At 40.8% G+C, this 23,554-nt stretch overlaps 1 protein-coding gene across 1 annotated transcript in view; it reads left to right on the top strand.

The window, feature by feature from the left end:
* Window positions 1-23,554, top strand: part of PTGER3 (prostaglandin E receptor 3) — a 109,028-nt gene that overhangs the window by 62,939 nt on the left and 22,535 nt on the right. The gene's annotated exons all lie outside the window — the stretch shown is intronic.

Here is a 23,554-nt window from a genome sequence, read left to right as displayed (position 1 = left end):
TTTTTTTAAACTATAGTCCGGCCCTCCAATGGTCTGAGGGACAGTGAACTGGCCCCCTGTTTAAAAAGTTTGAGGACCCCTGTATTATAGCATATAATACTGGTTTGGTGGTGATGAACTCCTTTAGCTTTTTCTTACCTGGGAAGCTCTTTATCTGTCCTTCAATTTTAAATGATAGCTTTGCTGGGTAGAGTAATATTGATTGTAGGTATTTGCTTTTCATCACTTTAAATATTTGTTGCCACTCCCTTCTGGCTTGAGAAATCAGCTGACAGTCTTATGGGACGTCCCTTGTAGATAATGAACTGCTTTCCTCTTTCTGCTTTTAAGATTCTCTGTCTTTAACCTTTTGTATTTTAATGTGAGTTTTCAATTTCTTGCTCACTCTCTTCTCTTTCCAGCACCCCCATGATGTGAATGTTGGTACATTCGAAGTTGTTCCAAAGGCTCTTTTGGATTCTTTTTTCTTTTTGCTCTTCTGATTAGGTGTCTTTTGCTTTCTTTATTCCAAATCACTGATTTGATTCTCAGCTTCATCCTCTACTGCTGATTCCCTGTAAATTACCTTTTAGTTCAGTTAGTGTATCCTTCATTTCTGATTGGTTCTTTTTCATGCTGTTGAGGTCCTTACTACATTCCTTGAACATCCTTGTAACTAGTGTTTTTAACTCTGCATCTAGTAGATTGCTTATCTCCATTTTGTTTAGTTATTTTTTCTGGAGTTTTGCTCTGTTCTTTCATTTGGGCCATGTTTCTTTGTCTCCTCATTTTGGCTGCCTCCCTGTTTTTGTTTCTGTGTATTAGGTAGTGCTGTTACCTCTCCCAGGTTTGGTAGCATGGCCTAATGTAGTAGGTGTCCTGTAGCGTCCAGTGGCACAGCCTCCCCAATCACCCCAGCTGGACATCCAAAGTGTGCCCTCTGTGTGGGCTAAACACCCTCCTGGTGTAGTTGAGTCTTGATTGCTGTTGGCACATCAATGGGAGGGGTTTATCCAGGCCAATCAGCAGCAAGGACTGGATGTGACCACTGGCCACCAACCACCTTAGAGGATTGGCTGTGCAGGGCCCACTGTACAGAGCAGGATTTACTTCAGCAGGGCTCTGGAAACTGCTGAGTCTGCCCTTGAGTGTGTCATTTATGGAGGTGGTTGGGTAGTGGTACTTATACATGGTCTGAAGCTTTCCACTTGGTATATTGGCTCTGGGGCCTTCCAAGAGATGTAGGCCAAGGGTAGCCACTGTCTGTGTTCTGCCTAGGGCCACCAGGCATAAACTACAAAGCAATCTGCAGATGGCTGCTTCTTGTGCTGGGTATGGAGGTGCCCAGGCAAGGCCAAGCTTTGAACCAAGGCTAGATTCTGGTGGTGCTATGGCTGAGGTCACTTAGCTAGAGGTATAGGACTTGTTGAGGCCAGATGCTGCTCGTTTGAGAGATTTTAGAAAAATCTGAAGCATGGGTCATTTCTATGGTAAAGTCACGGGAAACAGTTTGAGTGGGCCTGAAAATTGGGTAGGGCAGGGTTTCAGGGAATCACCAGGGTAGGGCAAACAGTGTGAGCCAAGTTGATGAAGACTCAAGTATGGCACCACCTGCCAGCTCTGTGGGGGAGGGTTCATCAAAGAAACAATGGCCTCTTCCAGCACTTCTGTCTGGGAGAAAGCTGCCCCTCCAGATCTTACCCTGATTCAGTTCATCCCTGATGTCTCTGGTGCCTTTTCAGCTGCTGCCCCAGCATTGAGCTCAGAGAGAGTGAGCCAAAGTAAGTCCATGCTTGGGACTTTTAAGAGGAACTGCCTGGGACTCCAGCAGACTCCATGTCATTCAGCCACAATCCCTGCTGATTTTTACAGCCAGAAGTTAAGGGGACTTCCATTCCTGGGACTAGAACCCTGAGCTGGGGTTCCTGGTGTGGGCCTGAAACACCTTGCTCCTCAGAGGGGACCTCCACAGCCAATGTATCCCTCTGATTTTTATCTGCCACACGTGGGTGTGGGACCAGCCATTTCAGAGACTCTACCCTTTCTACCTTGTAGGACTTCCATCCAGCTCAATTTCAGGTGGTTCTAAATGATGGTTGTTCTATAGTTTAGTTGTAATTTTGATGTGGTTGTGGGAGGAGGCAAGCACTATCTTGGCTGGAAATTCTCAATAATCTAGTGTTTTTATTGCTATTAACCTCCCTGTTAATAAGATTGTGGCATGGTACACTTCAGTTAATTAAATACTTTGTTTTCATTGACTGGTAATCTTTCCTTGATAGTTCAGAATGTACTTCAAATTTTGTAGGTCCAAAGTTTTTTTAAGATCCTTGATAATTCTTCAATACTGTGAAAATAATTTCTACTATGTGAAATTTCTGGATATTTAACCCCCCACCCCAGGATAAAAGGAATTTGCTGTACATAGTTTAGATTTAAATGAATAATCTAACTGTAAAATCTTCTGTAATTTAGTTAATAAACTTATTTTTATTTTCAGTGTCTCTCTAAGTGCTTCTTACCTGCTGGTTTCAAAAGAAACAGTTGTAAGTTAGCCAAATACTCATTCCCAATAATAGTCTTTAATCTAAATACTTATGTACATGAAGCTCATAAAAACTCAGACATCATTTAAACAAAATTCTTGCTCTGGTCTTTGTGGCTCAGTCAGTTGGGCATCATCCCATGCACCAAAAAATTGCCAGTTTTATTTCTGATCAGGGCACATGCTTGGGTTGTGGGCTTGTTCCCGGTATCATATTGATGTCTCTCTCTCTCTCTCTCTCTCTCTCTCTCTCTCTCTTTCCCTCTCTCTCCTGTCTCTCTAAAAATCAATCAAAAATCTTTAAAAAAATTAAAAAATCCTTCTACGGAATCATAACAGTGGATTAGAGAAAGGAGGTTACTGTAGGCAAAAAGAGTTGATTTTTTAAAGGTAATTGTCCCAGAAAGTTGAAATCTGAGTGTCTCTCCCAGTGAAATCTGAGTGAACAACAAAATGATTTTAAGTAACAATGATCACACTTTGACATACATTTATTTCATTTGATTATCTCAAATTCCCTATGAGGAAAATGGGGCCAATGTTATTAATGTATTTATATCATAGTTGGAGAAATGGAGATTTATAAAATTTGAGCAAGCTTGTCCAGGTTTAGAGTGAGTTAGGATTTAAGCCCAGCTTTTATGATGTCAATTTCTGAGCTCATTTCAATGCCACCATCTGGGTTTTGAACCCAGGGAGCAGATTTGTATTGCACAGTGGTATAATTATATGCTACTTCTCTTCTTTGAAAATGCAGAAATATTGTACAACTTTTGTGAAAACTACATGCTAACAATTTGAAGTCATTATTGAACATCTGAGCATGATCTACAGTAGGGCTCAAAAAACAGTCTCCTATGTCAACTTCTGAAGTTTTGAGGACTGCACATTTTAGGTAATCAATTCATTTTGAGCTAGATATGATGGAAGCATTATTAGTTTCCCTTTATTTGTATGGCTTCTCTCTGCATTACTTTAGGTTTTCTCTTGACAACTGCCTGGAATTTTTTTTTTTTTTTTTGACTAATGGGATAGCTTTATTAGCATGTTAGGTTTTAGTTGACTGTAATAAAATCCCAAATAACAATGGATAAATTAATATGGAAGCATATTTCTGTTCCACTTATATAAATTCTATAGGTAGGCCATTGTTAATTCATACAGACCAAGGGACTATAAATCTACCTATATAAGCAGAGGACAGGGAATAATAGAAGAAAAAGTCTGGCCACTTGGTCTGGTAATTAGTAGAATTTATTAAGGGAAGCTTACATAGAAGAATAACTTAGGCAGTTCCAAGACAAAAATGGATCCATGCACCATTTGGCAGGCACCAAAGAATCATATAGGGTAACAGGGTAGGAATAGTAATGGGTACTAGGTACAGGATATTACATGGCTGACCAGATCAGGACAACAACCTATTCCAGATCAGCATCAACAGGAGACAAGGGAGGGGTGCTGATTTATGTCAGAATGAATATCAATTATGATCATTCTCTAAGGGGAGTTGGCAGAAAACAACCTCCATTCTGGCCCAGGTCCAGCTTGTGGGACGGAGAGTGGTCACATCATGGAACAGTCTCTCCTCCATACTCGACCCCTTATAAGCATCTCTTATAATCTAACGTGGCCCCCTCTTCTGTGAGGTGTCTTAAGTGGTCAGTGAGGGGCTTCAGTAGCAAGGCAGTAGCTCACTTAGTTGTCAATTGACCGCATTGGAGACACAGTCTATAGCAAGAGTACACACACACACGAAAAGAAACAAATTAAAAGAAGCAGTCTAAGTATTAGTGCTAACTTTTTTCATGCTATCCCTCAACCCCAGAACCAACCAGTGAGCTAGAAGGTCATCTAGGCTTGGGGCTGGATTGTTGAAAGCATTTACTTGAGTTCTCATATGTGTTAACAAAGAAGAAATATTAGCAGATTAATCTGGTATAAAAACACATTTAGTTTGGATAATGGCATAGGTGCCCACCCATACTCCTCTCCCCACCGTAACTGGATGCCACAGCAACAGCAGAAGACTAAGATTAGAAAGACAAATATTGAGCAGTAACTTGAGTTGAGAGATCTCCATCTATGAGAATTAAACTTGTATCCTGATCTTTAGATGTTAATGTGGCCACATTAACTTGGACAGACTGTATAAACCATATATTAGTAACTAGTATGTTGGCTGGGAGTAAAGGGTGTTTTCTGGTGTAAAGAAGTGAGTAGGATGAGGAATATGCCAAACTAGGACGCCTACCATCTCCCCTCTTTCAATGGTACATGTACAGGTCCACATAAAGTGTATCTCCGTAGATCCTGACTCTATTTGATGACAGGATCCCATTGGATACTGAGCAGTTCTTCTCCACACAGGAGCATGAGGTAACTAACCCATCCCCAATGCAACGTCCCATTGCACATTTCAGTAAGTTGTCCCTGTTCTAATAAGGCATGGTGCTGTCATTATCATAGCTTGTTGGACAACATCAGGATTATTATTATGTAATTTATTTTCCACAGCTTTATCATATGGGATGTCTCAGCCTGAGTTCCCAGCCTGGCATATGGACCAATAGGCCTCATGGGTTGGTCATATAAATGACCAACTTTATCTGTTGTTTAAGGACACCATTTTTTTTTCATTTCACAGACAATCCTGTGTGTTATATGGGAGATGGAACCTCCCAATAACTACATTGACCAGTCTGCCTCCTTAGCTATGCACCACTCTCTCTGTGTACTTAATCAAGTGTCTACTGATGAGTCAGTTGCTAAAGTGTGCATTTTTATCAAGGCACCTCCTTCCTGGTCATCTAGAGATGTAGACGCCTTATGGGCAGGGACATGGAAGACAACAAGATCTGCCTCAGGCTCTTGTAAGTGATCCCAAATATCTTTCCATATTACTTGTCCCCATAAAGTTTTGTTCATAGTCATCCACCCCTCCTTTTCCATTGTCCAAGTCATAATGTCAATTCCTTTAAAAGGGCCCAACTACTAGTATAGTAGATCAGTGACCAAGGATCATGGGTGATTAACAACCAGCCAGCTCTTCATTCAGCCCTCTGACTACTGTGTTTTGTTCTTGTTTCCATCCACATAGTGTCAGTGGATGGTTGGATGGCACTGCCAGATGGATTTCCTGGGCTAGGACTGTTCAGGATACCAAGCTCTAGCCAGAACTTCCCGTGTTCTGTCTTTTCAAGTTGCAGGGGCTGACACAGAGATAGGAGCAGGAGCACTTGGAGGGTCTACATATTCAACAGAGCCCAATAATGACTGCATCTCTGAAAACAAAAGCCTATTTGACAGCGTGCTCTTCTGCTTAGGTAGGCATGCCATTTAGTCCACGTAGGAGTCTGAGCCTTGGCAGAGGCAGATAGACACGGTGGACCATGTTGTCTATCCACCCACTGATGCATAGGGAAGTTCTTACTGTGAATGGATGCTCTTTGGTAGGAGGCTCCACCTGCAGGAGCACTGTATACACTGCCAATCATTGCTGTTCTCTTGGGGTGTATATGATCTCTGCCCTTTTCTACAACTGGGACCAAACTCCCAAGGGCACTCTCTCCTTTTCCTGTTTTTCACTATAATGCCCAGTTCAGGAGTTACTGAAACATCTAATTCCAATGGCAGCCCCACCTTGGAAAGTCCAAGGGCTTTAATCTGTTTGTTCCATATTTTTGCTTTCTCAAAGGCACCCTGTTGTTCAGCTCCCCAGTCCCATAATATGGCCCTTTTTAACTAGGCATGATAATTTGCTAAATGAGTATAAATGTTCACCAGTACCCTCAAATTCCCACAAAAGCCTGTACCCTTTTCACATTTTTTTGTTATGGGGTAGGCTTGTCTTTGTCTTACCCGACCACAACTCCCAACAGCTTTACTGTGGTGCCTGGTCCTTGAACTTTGTGCGGATTCACTGCCCATCTCCTCTGTTGTAGATGGTTGAGCAAGGCCTGCAAGGTTTTCTGCAGCAGAGGTAAATCTTCACAATGTATGTCATCAATACACTGAGTTTCACAGAGGCTGGGAAGGAAAACAGTGACAGGTGCTGAGCCACCATCCCATGGAGCATGGTGGGGCCATGGAAATAGCCTTGAGGGAGCACTTGGAAACTATACCCCAAGTGGGAAACACATTTTCTAACAGTTTCTTTGTCTCTGTGAGAGCGTCAGCCTTGCAGCAGGGGAAGACTTCAACCCACTTAGAAAACATACACACAACAACAGCTCATACTAAGTGGCAGTGTAATGAAGCCCAGCTTTAATGCACTATGATGCATGAAAGAATGCAAAAACTGAAAAATGGAGTTTGCCCAGGAGTCTGGAACAACCAAATGGCCATCTTGGGTTTCCCATAGCCCTGACTATTTGTTTCATTTAAACCAGTGTTTTCCCATCTTAATTTCCCTGATTCAGGAGCAAACTGTTGCCATGTTATAAGGACACCAGGATGACAACAGTCTGGCAATGAGGGGTCATTTTTGTAGAAGCAGAATGGACTTTATTCATATGTACCACAGTCTATAGATTTTGTGGTTGGTGACTTTTTATAAAAGTCAGTTAAGGCATTTCAAATACAAAACTTTAGCTTTTATTATTGAGAAGATTCTGTTTTTTAAGTAATTAAAGACCTGATGGAGACAACTTAACATGCAGAAAATTATTTGATAAAACATAGAATCTTTGCTTTCTAAGAAGAAAACTTATCACAATATTTTATCAAGAAAAGAACTATAGTCCAAGATAACTTTGTCATTTGAACAGAGAAAAAGAGAATCAAACTCTAATTTTACATCAGCTTACTTTTCATATTTAAATCCACTTAATAAATCCATTCTAATTGTACATAGGCAGTTCAACCACACATTAAAATTTTCCCCGAAGATTCCTTTTTCATAAACCTCTACCATTATTGCTAAAGGTTTTACCTAAAACCTCTTATTCTACTTAAATCTATTTAATTTATTAGTTCTTAATTATGTTTATATTGCCCCCCAAATTTATGACACTTTAGACAAAATCAGCCATCATTCTAAGTTATTATTTTTGCTGATAAATTTTTAAGCCTAGGTAAAATGAAGGTATTATCTTTAATTCTGATAACTCTAAAGGCATATCTATTTTAATTAAACCAACAAACTTAAACTAGCTTTAATATCAAATATTTCCAAGATCACTTGATCCTGAAAAGCATTTGGGTTAGTTTCCATAGGTCTGAGAATTTTAGAGTACCCTATCTTTAATTTATATAAGCACTCAATTCCTTTAAGCCAATTAAACACAGCTCATTTACAACTTAACAATACCATTTGGTGGTAGAAAATACCACATAAATACAACACATATAGAGAGACACATGTACATACAGATGCAAACAGAGACCTCATGTCATCCATAAAAGCAGTGGGATCTGTTTGAAAGACCTTTTCTCCCCCACCCCCACCAACCTTTATCATCCAGTCCTGTTGCTAACAGTTGTAGACATTCTAATACAGTTTTCTAGTGTCAGTTATTCCTCTAATTTTCTAACCCTGGCTTCTGCCTCTCTCTGGGTGTCAGTGGCCAGCAAAACCTCCCATAAGAGTGGCCAGCCCACAGCTGTGGCCATAACTTTTCCTTCCTTGCCACAATGTATAATACATAGTTACTCAAACAAATACATAAAACCAGTTGGCATATTGGGGAGATTCCCATACTCATGAAATAGTACACATACATCTGGCATACAGGCCACCCCTCCCCACATGAAGGTTGATGGCCAACCAGGGATTTCCCCCATGGATGTCTCTTTCTTCAGTATATTGGCTGGTTCACCAAGTATTAGTGGATAAAGCTCCAAGACAGAAAATCTACCTTTGTAAGTGCAGGGCAGGGAACAACCAAAGGAAGAAGCTGACCACTCAGTCTGGTAATTAAATAGAGTTTATTAAAGGGTACTTAACATATGAGGCATATCTTGGGCAGCTGCAAGACAAAATCCCCATGCTGCCTGACAGGTGCCAAGGAATTATATTGGGTAAAAAGGGGGACAGGGACTAGTACATGAAGCTACCAGGTATGGAAAATTACTTTACAGTTTGACCAGGTCAGGACAACAACCTGTTCCAGGAACCAGCACATAACAGAAGCCTAGGGAGGGGTGCTGATTTATGTCAATATGAACATCAGTTATGATCATATGGTCTCTAAGGGTGTGGGGGAGGGTTGTAGAAAGCAACCTCCATTCTGGCCCAGGTCCAGCTTGTGGGACAATCAGTGGTCACACTATGGAACAGTGTCTCCTCCACAGCAGTGCAGGGCTGATCTGGCCATGGCTTGATCATCAGACTTTGATGCTATGTCATTCTTAGGAGTATTGCCTCATGGCCCAATACGAGTGCTTGAGCTCCAGCCGTTAATCTGCCTCTTGTGAGCAGCAAAGAGAAAGGAATTCTTGCATATGTTGGCCAGAATTTAGTCACATGGCCATACCTAACTTGGGAATATTGGAAATGTAGGGTTTTAATTGGTGCCTCACTGATAATCAGGGTTCTGTTGTAAGGAAGGGGAAAATAGATACTAGGAAGTAATTGGCAATCTCTGCTACAGTTAAAGATGGTTAATTATTTTATGTACCCATATTATATGGCTTTTAAAATGTCTTTGCTGTGGAAAAACTTTTTATGTCATCGAATCTATTAAGTTTCTGCCTAAGGATCATAGTTACTATATTACTAAGAATAAGAAAAGCTGAATAATAAATAATTTGCTATAATATTTTGCATTGACATTAAGCAACTGGCTTTTCAACTACTTTTATATGATTTAGATTTCAAATGGTCAAATTGTGTCTAATGGGACTTTAGTCATTTTTCTTTGCTCTCATCACTTAGAGAAAAGGGAATACATTCAGGATTTAGAGTTATCATAAGCATTAAATATGTACAATTTATACTACATAATAACTACTATTTAATGATACACAGTTCATAACATTTCATTGGTGATGAATCAAGATTTTCTTTCAATGCCTAGCACAGTGTCTTCCACATAATAGATATGTAATCTATAATCCGTTTTTTAAAGTTTTCATTTGTGCTAAATTGAATTGACCTTCACTACTCTGTTGAATTTATTTGCCTGATAGATAAAAGATAGATCCTGCTAATCTCCAATCACTAGTCTCCTGACAGTGTTACACTGACTCTGATTTAATTTGATTATATTGGATGGTTGTGGGTTATTGCAATGCATAGAAGAGGCCACAGGGAATCAGGTTACTTCCTAGGTATGTAAATGTTGCCTCTGACAGTGACCACACCTGCAGCCTCTGGGACTAGGAAAGCCTTCAGAATAATGAAGTGCACTGAGGTCAATCAAATCAGCTCTCACCTGGAGAATAAGGACTATCACAAAATTCATTACTGATTGCAATTACCTCCTTTATGACAGTCTTTAATCTTACTTAATCCTTCTCAAATATCAGCTTGGTATACTATAAGAGCACACTTGATCATTTTCTTTGTATCTGAGCTACATGTCTTGTAATGACACAATTGTAATGCATAAGACCCTTTAGCGACTGTCTCTGATTACAAGTTAGACAACAGAACAAAACTTTCACCTATCATCAGATTTAATTTATCTTTCGAAATATACTCCTAACTTTGGCATTAGGATGGCCTTATTTTATTAGTCATCCTGGGCACTCTTTCAGTTTTCTTTCTGGTCACCTTCATAATGCATTAAGCTGAGGTGGGGAGGGGGAAGCAGTTCATATTCACAGATTTATAAAGGGTAGGGAGGATCGCCATATTTATTTAGCACCATTGGCATCTCTTTGGCTCCTAGAGCTGTAATTTTGCTAATGGGTAGGGTGAAAATTGTACAGTCAACACTTTGGAATTTTAAAAATGTATTTTAAAGTTTTTCTGTACAGAACAAAACTTCCTCACAAATCCAAGCTCTCTGCTGACTGGGTCAGGGGCTTGGAGGTGGGACAGTAGAGGATAGGTCTTTAGACTTAGAATTGAAGGTATTTTGTCCTCCTGTTTGTTTGTTTTTGCAGTTGCATTAACAATCTTTTTGAGGGAAATGTTCTTTCTTCATGGGTTTTCTCAGCTGCACTTTCTCTTAGCCAAAATGATTATGGGGGGAGATAAGGAGAGGCAGCTCGTCCGCATGCAGGCCTTGGTCCTGCCTGTTGGGCCCTCCCCATCCTCCCGTGAGTTCACTTAGTTCTTCCTGTTTGTTGGGCAGCTTCTGGCATCCACCATTGACTCAGGGCTGGGGAAACCTGTGAACTGTTTTTTCAGCACGTTTTGAGCCCTGTGGTTTCACTTTGCTGACTTGACCCACTGTTTTCTCCCTGGCACAGTAGACCCTCAAGGCTCTGCCACTTCCTTCCTTTAGTGCCCTGCCTTTAGCTCACCACTCCATGGGAACCGCTGTCTCCACCAGCGTGTCTCCGGGTCCTAAACACAGCAGCTCTATGTCAGTGTCTCTGGTGTTCCGCTTGTCTCTCTCTTCCATGAACCTCAGGAAGACCCTGGTGTTGGGGAGGGTGCTTCTCCACATGGGGAAGCTGGGAGGCACTTGTGGGGATGATCGTGGCCCTCTCTCTGCCATTCCTCTTTTCCAGAAGTGCTCATGCATGTGTGCCAGAACCCCCTGTGAGGCTGTCTCCTCAGTGGCTTGTAGCCATTCTTTCTATTCAGGGTTAATATTTGTTCGCCAGCCTCTCATTTGTGAGGTTTGATGCTGAGGCAGCTGTGGAGAAGTAAGGACATCGTCTCCTGCTTCTCTTCCTATGCTGTCCTCTCCTAGCACCGAAGAGCTTTGTTTTCAAGGCTCCTCCTTGCTGTTTTCTTCCCCTCCAGTTGGCTTTTGCTCCCCCAGTTCCCTGGGGCTATAATGATGGAAAGATTGCCATGGGTGTGGGGAGGGGACTGGACACAATACTGCTACCAATCCAAGAAAATACTTAAGAGGTATTTAAAGATTTAAAGAATATTGTTACTGTGTCGTTAAAATACATTCCTTATTTTTTCTGAAAAACACAACTTCGTTCTTTCTCATAAGTAGGATATGAGTTTCCAGGCTACCCTTATTCTTTTTTTAGTAGGGTAATTTTGAACAGTTAAAATGATTTTGTTGTTTTAATCAGTTTAAATAATGTTATTTTAATTCAATTACCAATACAACAGAAAGCTTCGATGGCTAAGCCATACAGTCCTGTATATCTAGTAACAACAAGCTTTCAGAGCTCAACTTAAAATTTATGGGCATAAATAGGCCCCTGATCAGCTCTAGTTCCCCATGACAATAAGTTGGGCAGCCCAGGATCTTTTAGGGACCAGGCTCTGGTGAAAGTCTACTTCCAGGGCTAGGGTTTCAGCTTCCTGGTTCTCAGAGCCAGGAAACTGCAGACATGGAACAAGCCAACCAAATTTTTAAAAAATATATTTTATTTATTTTTTACAGAGAGGAAGGGAAAGGGATCGAGAGTTAGAAACATCGATGAGAGAGAAACATCGATCAGCTGCCTCCTGCACACCTCCTACTGGGGATGTGCCCGCAATCAAGGTACATGCCCTTGACTGGAATCGAACCTGGGACCCTTCAGTCCGCAGGCCAACGCTCCATCCACTGAGCCAAACCGGTTAGGGCCAAGCCAACCAAATTTAATGAGTCAGAGACCTACCGGCAAGGAAAGTGTTAGTCTCTAGTGCACTGTCTTGCTGATACCCAATGAATTGTTCTTCCTCTTGCATGGTTTACTTTGAGGGAGTACATGAAAGATAAGGCAGGATGTGAATTTGACCAGGTGTGCATCGTTATCACCAAGCCTAAAGAAAAAAAATCTCCCTTCCACATATACAGTGCATCGCAAACCAGCCAGCAAATACTAATGAGTGCCACTCTGTGCCAGACATGCTGGGCTCTTAGAGGACATTGACAACATAGTCCCTGATTTTAAAGAGCTAGTGTATTGTTGAAAAGATGATTCATTCATTCATTTATTCATTCATTCATCAAATATTTATTGAGTTCATCCATTGTGCCAGGCACTGTGACATGTGGGCATAGAACAGAAACAAGATAGATATGAGCCCCGCTTCTATGGAGCTTATAATCAGGGAGGTTGATATTCAGTAAGTGATTCTGTATCTAAATATTCCCAATTGTAGTCATATGGAGTTATTTTCCTTTACTATCAAATAAAAGAATCCAAGAAGAAGTGGTATGGTACCCAGGTATTCATGGAGAAAGTAGGATCTGAACTGGCCCTTGAAAGAAAATTAGGCTGTGCATATGCCAAAAGGAACAGGAGCCTGTTCTGGATGAGGAAAGCTTGGGGACAGGGTATAGAGTACATTAGAGGGCAGAGTTGATTGACCGATAGACACCGGAAGTCTCTACAGTTGAGATCATAGTATTTCCCAGCTCATCAAAGGTGTCTGCAGGGCCATTGTTTAGTTATTTAGGTTCTTTGGCATGTAAGGTATGTAGCATCACTCAGGTTAGTGCAAGAGAGGGGAGGTTTACTGTAATGGATTATTATGGCCTGGAGTGTGTTCAGCTAGAGTTAGAATGTAGATCAGGATGCAGAGAATCAACATTTGGAATAAATGGAAAATCATGCTAGTTCTCTGCCATCATTGGCCCTAGCTATTTTCCACCTGTTTAATTGTGTTTCCCTTACCAACTGCTAATTCTTTATCTCCACTGTCAATACATTTCTTAGTATCATAATGTTTATTTGCTTATAGTATCTGCTTCTTCATGACCCTGGACCTGTTTAAGTTCCTCATTTTCTCAACATTTTCAAATTTAGATTTTCAAGAGAGGAAATCTCTGATTTGTCAGTTCATCGTTCCTTTGCAAGGCAGGTCATATATCAGTGGCTAGCCTATAGCTTAAGTTTACATAACTTGTCCAATTGGGTATACCAGGGATGTACAGAATTCTGTACAAAATATGGTGGCCTATGGGTGCCCCTTTAGCAGGGGTTGAGTGTAGGGGAATAGGTGAGCTTGGCATAATGAATGACAATGTCCAATGTAGCTGAAATAGTAATAACTAATACTTCCCAAGAGCTTACTTTGTGTCACTGTGTCAGGCTCTAGTCTAAGAACTTTCTATATTTTAATCCTTCTAATCCTATCAACAACTTTATTGGATAGTTATTGCCATTGTCTCCGTTTTCTTCTTAATTGAGGAGGAAACGGAGGCCTAGAAAGTTCAGTAATTTGCTCAAGGCCACAGAACTAATAACTAGCGGAACCAGGATTCTTCCAGGGGGTATGTTGTAGATCCCACTGTTTACTAGGCCATGTGGCTCAAAGGGTTTTTTTTTATGGGGAATGGGTTATAGCAGAAACTGGAGGCAGAGAGTCACTTAGGGGCCTAAAGTCAGTTGCAGTGATTCCGGGAGTGGACGCTAAAGGAGGAACTAAGAAAGGTGCAGATGGATAGAGAAGAAGGGATTCATCAGATACATAAGAAAACAAGAAACACTTGTATTTGGTGATAAGTTGAAATAGGGATTTTAAAATAAATATTCAAGTGAAAAATGTAAGTGCCCTCCCAGTAAAAGGTAACTATTTGGAGAAGAAATTAAACATTTCTTAGCAGTGCAAAAATGACTACTTGGCTATTGGAAAGTAGAGTATCTAAACATGTTATCAAAAGCCATGGAAGAAACGGTTATAAACTTTCTTACAGAGAAGCAGTTTACAGACAAAATACCCCCTGCCTCTGTATATTCCCCACAAAAGACTAGCAAGACTTTTAGAGTATTGAGAATCTGTTTTTTCATTTATATAATGTAGGTCAGAATTTTGAAGGGAAAACATCTCCTGCCCCTTACTTTGTAGGATGAAACAAAGGCAATTCGTGGGATGACTTACATCTTAATGTTGATATTCAAGCTTCTGAGAATCTCCTGGGAGCCACACATGAGAGCAGAGGTGCCAAGAATGGTGAGAGCTGCAGTGGAGGTGTGGACAGTGTTTCGTGGGAGCCTGAGCCTGGAGCAGCTACTGCTGTCTGTGGGGTCTGGGATGCCCTTCCCAGAAGGCATTTTTAATATTGAACCCTTCCTCCTGCATCAGGGTTTTGGCTACTAATCATTAGTTTGCAATCCCCCCAAATTGCGTCAATGTCTTAGACTCCTCTGAGCGTGGTCATAGTTCTGCCGCCCCAGTTGATGCCCAGCTCTACCCAGTCTCAGTTCAGGTCTCCATCTTTGCTCTCTGGTTCTCTCTCTGACTCTTGCTCATTCAGCCCTTTGACTTTGCTCAAGCTTCACCCTCCTCCCTACCAGTTCTCTCACATCTGTACCTCTTTATGAAACCTCATCCCCCCACCTCCCCTAATCACTTTATTTCCCCTTGCTCTAAATTCTTAGGGTTTCTACGATCTGTTCTATTGTGAGGAAATCAGTGTTAACTGTATTTAAGGTTTATTCTCTTTGGAATATATTTTAATGTTTTAGAAGGGGGAAAAGGCAGGATGCCTTAAAAAGACAAGGATTCAAATAAAAGTATGGCAGGCCACAGTCTGGTTACAGTGTAATCACTTTGGACAATAATGCTGTAAAAGATGATGTTCTACTGAGGAGAAGGTTGTAAGACATTAGAGTCTTTATTGTTGTTGTAATGGCTCAGAATCTCATGGAGAGCCATCAAGACCCTCATTAGAAGAGGCACTCAACTATCACTCTCCTTTCTCTGAGAAGAAAGCAAAGAAGGGAAGACATGTTCTGAAGCATAAGAAGTGCTTGTGGTTAGTTGAAATAGCAGGACCCGGGGCAGATATGACGCCAGCCATATGCATTTCTTTGCTGAAGGTTACATGTCTATCTTTATCCCTTATACAGAATAATAAGCTAATTGATTGTTTTAATTAGAAAGCAATATTTTTACAGTTAGGTAATGAATTAGGAGGCAAAGGCCTAATTTCTAGTCCTGGTCCTAGATGAGCAAATCACTTAACTTTGCCAAGTTTTAATGTTTTTCACCTATGAAATGGGAATAATATCCACCCACTTACAGACACTCTAAGTAAAAACACAAGGAAACTGTTCGTTAAAATATGAAGTAGTAATTAAGCTGCATTGTGGCAGGCCTGGTCTGGTCAATAAGGGTGCAATACATTGTGAATAAAAACAGATCAAAATCTCTGTCCCTGTGGAGTTCATGGACTGGTTTAATTGCCAGGTCACATTCACATATTTTCGTTTTTCACTCTGCTCATTTATCCACCTCTCTCTCTCTCTCTCTCTCTCTCTCTCTCTCTCTCTCTCTCTATATATATATATATATATATATATATATATATATATATCAATAAATGTTTACTGAATAACTGTATTACTCTAGGGGTGATTACAAGTGGATCAAGTCTACAGATTAATTATTGAGGCTTATGATGGAACACAAACAAGGAAAATATGAGGAAGTTGAATTCCAGACAAGAATTTGCTGCAAACTAGCTTTGTGACCATAAAAAATAACCTTGCCCTTGTAGCCTCATCCATAAATGAGAGAGTGGATTGCATGATCTCCAAGACGCCTTTCAGCTTGACAATGTGCAGTATATATTTTTTTAAACTCTTGCAGGGCTCACCACCCTCTTGGTGACAGCTGGCACGGTGCCTGCGAACTCTCCAGCTCTCAGGACATGCTTTGAAAATTCCAACATATTAGATGTTGGCAAAAGTCACCATTTATACTCCAGAGCACGATTACATGCCATTTTCTGCCATTTTCTTGTTATCTCAATAGTTTCCCTACCAGATTACACATTGCTTCAAGGCAGGAATCAAGAAGTGCAGAACATAAGTTATTGTCTGGAGCAGGGAAAACTCATTTGGCATCAGAAAGCTAAATTTGCATTTAAACATTCTAAAATTATTCCTATCCCCCCTGGGGTAAGTCAAATTATGCCTCTGCTGATTCATATGGTTTACTTATTACTTTGACCAAGTAACCCCTTTTCATAGATCATAGATCATAAAAGTATAAAATGTAGTTCAGCCCTCATCAGAATGATTTGTTCATTCCAGATTAATGAAGTTTTCTTATCTTGTATAACAAGAGAGGGACAATCTTGCAAATATTAGATCTTCACATGCAGCGCAGGTGTATCTAGCAGTGTTACAGTACCAGAGCCGACAGTAAATACCTAACGTTTCCAAGAGCCTAGTTTTACTGTCATGGGGACAAAATCCAATTGCAGCAATTTGGAGACAGTGAGGAAGTGTCAAGTGTTGGCACACATTCTCTACCAGACTGCCTGCATTTGAATCCACGGTCTGCTACTTACCAGTGGATCGCCCTGGGCACGTTACTTAACCTCTCTGTGCCTCAGTTTTCCCATCTGTCCAGAGGAGATGATCATAGTAACAACTTGAAAGAATAAAATAAATTACTATTTGTTAAATGGTTAGAACAGTGCCTGGCAAAAAGAAAGTACTTTATACTTTGGATTATTATTTAGGAGGGAGTTGAGGGGGAGAGGAAACAGGAAGAGCAGATGCGTCACGTATAGACGCTGGTAGTAAAGGAAGGCGAGGAATTGGGCTACACTTGCGGGAAGGGGAAGAAGCAAGCAGTCAAGCACAGGTGTTTCTGTGTATTTCATTTCCCAAGATAAGGAGGCATGTGACTATTTGAAGGTGAATGGAATGGATCCAGCTAACAGAAAGGCAAGAGAGGGAGGGGATAGCTGTGGGGGCAGGATGATCTGTAATAAGGGCACTGGTAATTCGAGGTGTTAGGAGGTAAGTAATTATTGAATAGTTTTCTCTGTATTCCTCAGGAGTCCAGCAAGCCTTTATAACATGTTACAAATTTGGCACTGAAATTCGGAATAGACCACTATACCCTCAGCTGTTTAGCAGATGGGGGGAAATTAGTGAGCTGATGTGGGATGAGCAGAAAGAACTCTGCTAATGAGTAGCTACAATCTGTGGTGCACCTGGGTCATCCTGGAAGAAACCTCACAGCTAAACTAACACAGTGATCGCCATACAGGGGCCAAATGGCTTTAGGAACACAGGCATCAGGCATGCTCAGCCAAACCACAGACAGCCCAGCAGCCACCAAGCCATGGCAGTAGACCAAACAACTGGGCTGTGTTCAGATGCGGCAGTGTGACCGCTCATATTTCAATCCTTTCCCCACAATTGCCACAGGAAAATAATTCGATCCAAGAGTCAAGTTCAAAAAAACAAAAGCTTCAATTTTCATAGAAATGTAGGTTTAGGGGAGAAACCAAGATGGCGGCATAGGTAAGCACCTAAACTGCTGCCTTGCACAACAATTTCAAAACTACAACTAAAAGACAGAACGGACACCATCCAGAACCACAGGAAAGCTGGCTGAGTGAAAATTTTACAACTAGAAGGAAAGAGAAAAGCTCACAGAGAATTGGAGGTACAGCAAAGGGTCTTTGTGCGCACAGAGAGGAAGGGCGGCTGAGAGCCTGGCTGACTTTCTCTGGCAGAAGGGGTAAGGAAGCCCCCGACTGCACTGAACCCCAGTTCTGACTGCACTGAACCCCAGTTCCAGGCAAGCCCCTGGGAACCCATGGTCTTACAGGGGGGAATCTGGACTCTCGGGCGGAGACTTGGGAGCCGGGGAAGGCAGAGGACTGAAGGCGCACGCGTGCCAGTGCACACAAAGGCTGTGGAGGTTGCCATAGGCTTTCCCTAGTGGAAGGGAGTCAGAAGCTCCTGACTGAACTGAGCCCCAGTTCTGACTGCACTGAATCCCAGTTCCAGGCGAGCCCCTGGGGACCCATGCTCTTGTGGGGGGAATCTGGACTCTTGGGCGGAGACTCGGGAGCTGGGGTAGGCAGAGGTCTGAAGGCGCGCACGTGCGCGCAAGGGCAAGGCTGACGGAAGCCAAGACTGTCTGCTCCGCCCTGAGACTCCACCCCATCCAAGCTGAGCACAGAGGCTATTGCAATTTGGCAAGTCTAATCCTATAAGGCTGTCTCCAGCACCAAACTTCTCCCAGCGTAGACACAGCTTATCCTTACAGCCAAATGGCCTGGAGGTCAATTCCTCCCAGTGATACCAACAACAATCAAGACTTAACTACAACAAGGCTGTACACACAGTCCACAAAGGGTGCACCAAGAGTGTCCACCTCAGGTTAACTGGGGAGGCCGACCCACTGGGCCATATAGGAAACCTAGCACACAAATCTACCCTACCAACTCAGGGAATCAATGAAAATGCAGAGTCAAAGAAACAGATCACAAAGGAAAGAAATGGAGGAAAACAAACAACTGGATATAGAATTCAAAACCACGGTTATAAGGTTTTTCAAGAATATCCTAGAAAAGGCCGATAAATATAACGAGACCCTCGAAGAAATGAAAAAAGACCAACTAGAAATTAAACATACACTGACTGAAATAAAAAATATTATACAGAGACCCAAACACAGACTAGAGGAACACAAGAATCAAGTCAAAGAATTGAAATACAAAGAAGCAAAAAACACTCAACCAAAAAAGCAAAAAGCAAAAAAAAAAAATCCCAAAAGTTGAAGATAGTGTAAGAAGACTCTGGGACAACTTCAAGCGTACCAACATCAGAATTATGGGGTGCCAGAAGAAGAGAGAGAGCAAGATACTGAAAACCTATTTGAAGAAATAATGACCGAAAACTTCCCCCACCTGGTGAAAGAAATAGACTTACAAGTCCAGGAAACGCACAGAACCCCAAACAAAAGGAACCCAAAGAGGACCACACCAAGACACATCATAATTAAAATGCCAAGAGCAAAAGACAAAGAGAGAATCTTAAAAGCAGCAAGAGAAAAACAGTTAATTACCTACAAGGGAGCACCCATACGACTGTCAGCTGATTTTTCAACAGAAACTATGCAGGCCAGACGGGAGTGGCAAGAAATTTTCAATGTGATGAATAGCAAGAACCTACAACCAAGATTACTCTACCCAGCAAAGCTATCATTCAGAATTGAAGGTCAGATGAAGAGTTTCACAGACAAGAAAAAGCTAAAGGAGTTCATCACCACCAAACCAGTATTATATGAAATGCTGAAAGGTATTCTTAAAGAAGAGGAAGAGGAAAAAAGTAAAGATAAAAATTATGAACAACAAATACATATCTATCAACAAGTGAACCTAAAAATCAAGTGAATTAAAAACCTGAGGAACAGAATAATCTGGTGAATATAATAGAATCAGGGGCATAGAAAGGGAGTGGACTGATAATTCTCAGGGGGAAAGGGGTATGGGGGGTTCAGGAAGAGACTGGACAAAAATTATACACCTATGGATGAGGACAGTGGGGGGGAGGTAAGGGCAGAAGGTGGGGTGGGAACCGGGTGGAGGGGAGCTATGGGGGGAAAAAGGAGAAACAATTGTAATAATCTGAATAAAGATTTATTAAAAAAAAAAAAGAAATGTAGGTTTATTTCAACAGAGACATGCTGAATGCAAAGGGCTGAAATAAATGAGTAATCATTAACATAAAATAATAGAACATTTAATAAAAATTAATATTTGTCCTTGAACATTAACTTACTAGACACTGAATAACTGCACAAATTAATAAGCATAAGGCAAATAAATCTAGATTTCTTGTTCTCCAAAAGCGAAATATTTCCTGTTGCGCACACCAAACAAGTCAGGCCAAGACTAATGACGTGGCAATCGGCTGCTAAAATATTTGCTGCTAGTATTAGTGGAGAGAAATGGTGCGCCTGAGCATAAGGTGTGTAAGGGAAATGAATGCAACACGATTATAGTAATCAGTCATTAGCGAACGTTGTAGTTCATTATTGATAATTATGTATAACAGGATATTGTAAAAATTAAGTTACGAAATTTTATTAAAACGTTTCTTACACACTGTTATATTGGCTGGGCTGCAAAAATATTCGTTGTGGGCCACATGTGGCCTGAGGGCTGCAAGCCTGACATGCTTACTCTACAGGAATTAGGTGTTAAAGAGTGTTGGCAGGTTTCTAGAAGAGTGAGTAGGTTAGTGAATCACATCAGAGTTTACATGAAGAGGAGAGGCAGGAGATCAACCTAGACTAGGTTAGAGCCACTCAATTGTGGGACTCAAGATACTTTTGAACTTTATCCTCTAGTTCCGTGGTCAGCAAACTGCGGCTCGCGAGCCACATGCAGCTCTTTGGCCCCTTGAGTGTGGCTCTTCCACAAAATACCACGGCCTGGGCAAGTCTATTTTGTTTGTTTTTTTATTTGTTTGGTTTTTTTTATATAAATCTTTATTGTTCAGATTATTACAGGTGTTCCTCTTTTTTTTCCCCCCCATAGCTCCCCTCCACCTGATTCCCCACCCCATGCCCTTACCCCCCGCCACTGTCACCATCCATAGGTGTGATATTTTTGTCCAATCTCTTCCCGCACCCCTCACACACCCTTCCCCCTGAGAATTGTCAGTCCTCTCCCTTTCTATATTCCTGATTCTATAATATTCACCAGTCCATTCTGTTCTTCAGATTTTTTAATCACTTGAATTTTAGATTCACTTGTTGGTACGTATGTATTTGATGTCATTTTGTTGTTCATAATTTTTATCTTTACCTTTTTCTTCTTCTTCCTCTTCTTAAAGAATACCCTTCAGCATTTCATATAATCCTGGTTTGGAGGTGATGAACTCCTTTAGCTTTTTCTTATCTGTGAAACTCTTCATCTGACCTTCAACTGAATGATAGCTTTGCTGGGTAGAGTAATCTTGGTTGTAGGTTCTTGCTGTTCATCACTTTGAATATTTCTTGCCACTCCCTTCTGGCCTGCATAGTTTCTGTTGAGAAATCAGCTGACAGTCGTATGGGTACTCCTTTGTAGGTAACTAACCATTTTTCTCTTGCTGCTTTCAAGATTCTCTCTTTGTCTTTTGCCCTTGGCACATTAATTATGATGTGTCTTGGTGTGGTCCTCTTTGGATTCCTCTTGTATGGGGTTCTGCGCGCTTCCTGGACTTGTAAGTCTATTTCTTTCACCAGGTATGGAAAGTTTTCTGTCATTATTTCTTCCAATAGGTTTTCAATATTTTGCTTTCTCTCTTCTTCTGGCACCCCAAAAATTCGGATGTTGGTACGCTTAAATTTGTCCCAGAGGCTCCTTAGACTATCTTCATATTTTTGGATTCTTTTTTCTTTTTGCGAGTCTATTTTGAAGAAGTGATGTTAGAAGAAGTTTAAGTTTAAAAAATTTGTCTCTCAAAATAAATTTCAATCGTTGTACTGTTGATATTTGGCTCTGTTGACTAATGAGTTTGCTGACCATGGCTCTAGTTAATGGGGAAGCTTCAAAGATATTTAGGATTTGTCAAGGTTTGCCCAAGAAGCAATATGAAGGATGTGTTTGAGAGAAGAAAGACTTAGGTCAGTAAGCACTAATTAGTTAGAAGGCTGTCATTAGGTTAAATCATATATACTTTCCAATATCCAACCATTTTGATTAAACAAAAAAGACAATTTAATGCAGTTCAACTAATACACTAGCCAAGAAGAATGAGGCGCAAAGACTAGAGACAAAGGGTAAAATAAAAGAGATACATAGAGCCCTGGCCGGTGTGGCTCAGTTGGTTGAGCATTGTTGCATGCAACAACAGGTTGCCAATTTGATTCTGGGTCAGGGCACATGCCTGGGTTTCAGGCTCAATTCCCAGTAGGAGGCATGCAGGAGACAGCCCATCGATATTTCTCTCCCTTTCCCTTCCTCTCTCTAAAAAAAAAATTTTCTTTTTTAAAGAGACACATAGGAAAGAAAATTGGTATAAAATGAATGGTCCATGGGATGCAGGGGCAGAGTAAGTTGAGGAAAATAGGTGTGACAGTGAAGCAAAGGTTTTTTATGAGAATGTTGTAGTCACTCATGGAGAGTATCCAAAAAGAAAACAGGGCTCACCAGAGAAGGAATGGGGAATGTGCCACACTTCAGAACTCCTGGCTCTTCACATATAACCCGTGGTTCCTCATTTTTTCAGTTTCCTCTTTTTTTGCTACTTGACAATGTACAGACACATGATATTCAAATTCCTATAGTTGTATCTGCTCCTAAAATTGAGTCAACAATGCAATCCCAAGTTAGTTAAAGCAGGCCTCTAAATAAGAACCAAGGCAGCATAATATCAGGAAGAGAAGCCTAGTGTAGGAACTGGATCTAGCTAGATCGTTCTTTAACATGAGAAGTGTCGATCTTCACATATAAGGGCATGCAGGGGATACTGAAAGTCTCTGAAAATAAATAGAAAACCTCTTTGTTTTTTTCTACCCTGTCCTCAACTCTTCCAGAGCCACATTATTTCTATAAAAATGCCACTGAAATATTTCTGTTTGCTCTGAAATGGATATTGGCTAAAGTGTAATTTTTGTTGCAAAGAAGAAATATCATTTTATTTTCCTTTTAATAACTCTGTCTTTCTAAAACAGAAATTATCTATTTGCTTAACACAGTTAAGAATGGGAGAACTACTGTATATGTCTATCTGGACATCTTATGTAATGTCATACCACTTAGGATGGGGCTGCTGTTTAAAATCATGTTAACTCAACTTTTGGGGGTTGGGGGAGATGACTCTAGGAATCCAATAAAAGAGATTGACAAAGGAAACATTGAATTTTATTTTTTTCTGCTTTTTCTTGTAGCAATTTTTTTTTTGGTAAAAATTTAATTTCAATCTGCGATTTGTTGTAAGAGAATTACTGAGAAATGTATAAAAGGAAATATTTTTCATGTATTTTTCTTAATATTTTTATTGCATCTGATGAATTTAAGCCACTATTTGGAGAATACTGTTGAGGGATTGGCTTCAGGGTCTTTTATGTCACAAATACTTATTGACCATGACCCATGTGCCAGACACTGTGGTAGCCACTGGAGACACAGTGGTAAACAAAACCAGGCATAGTTCCTCCTCTCATGAAACTTGTAGCTTGAAGATAATGACAAATATGAAACAAATAATCACACAAATAACCATGAATTCCAAACTGCTATGAGTTTCTGAAGAGAAAATAGTGGA

The sequence above is a fragment of the Plecotus auritus genome (genome assembly GCF_963455305.1).
Source record: "Plecotus auritus genome assembly, chromosome: 2".
Taxonomy (NCBI): Eukaryota; Metazoa; Chordata; class Mammalia; order Chiroptera; family Vespertilionidae; genus Plecotus; species Plecotus auritus.
This window is presented reverse-complemented; position numbering and strand designations above follow the sequence as displayed.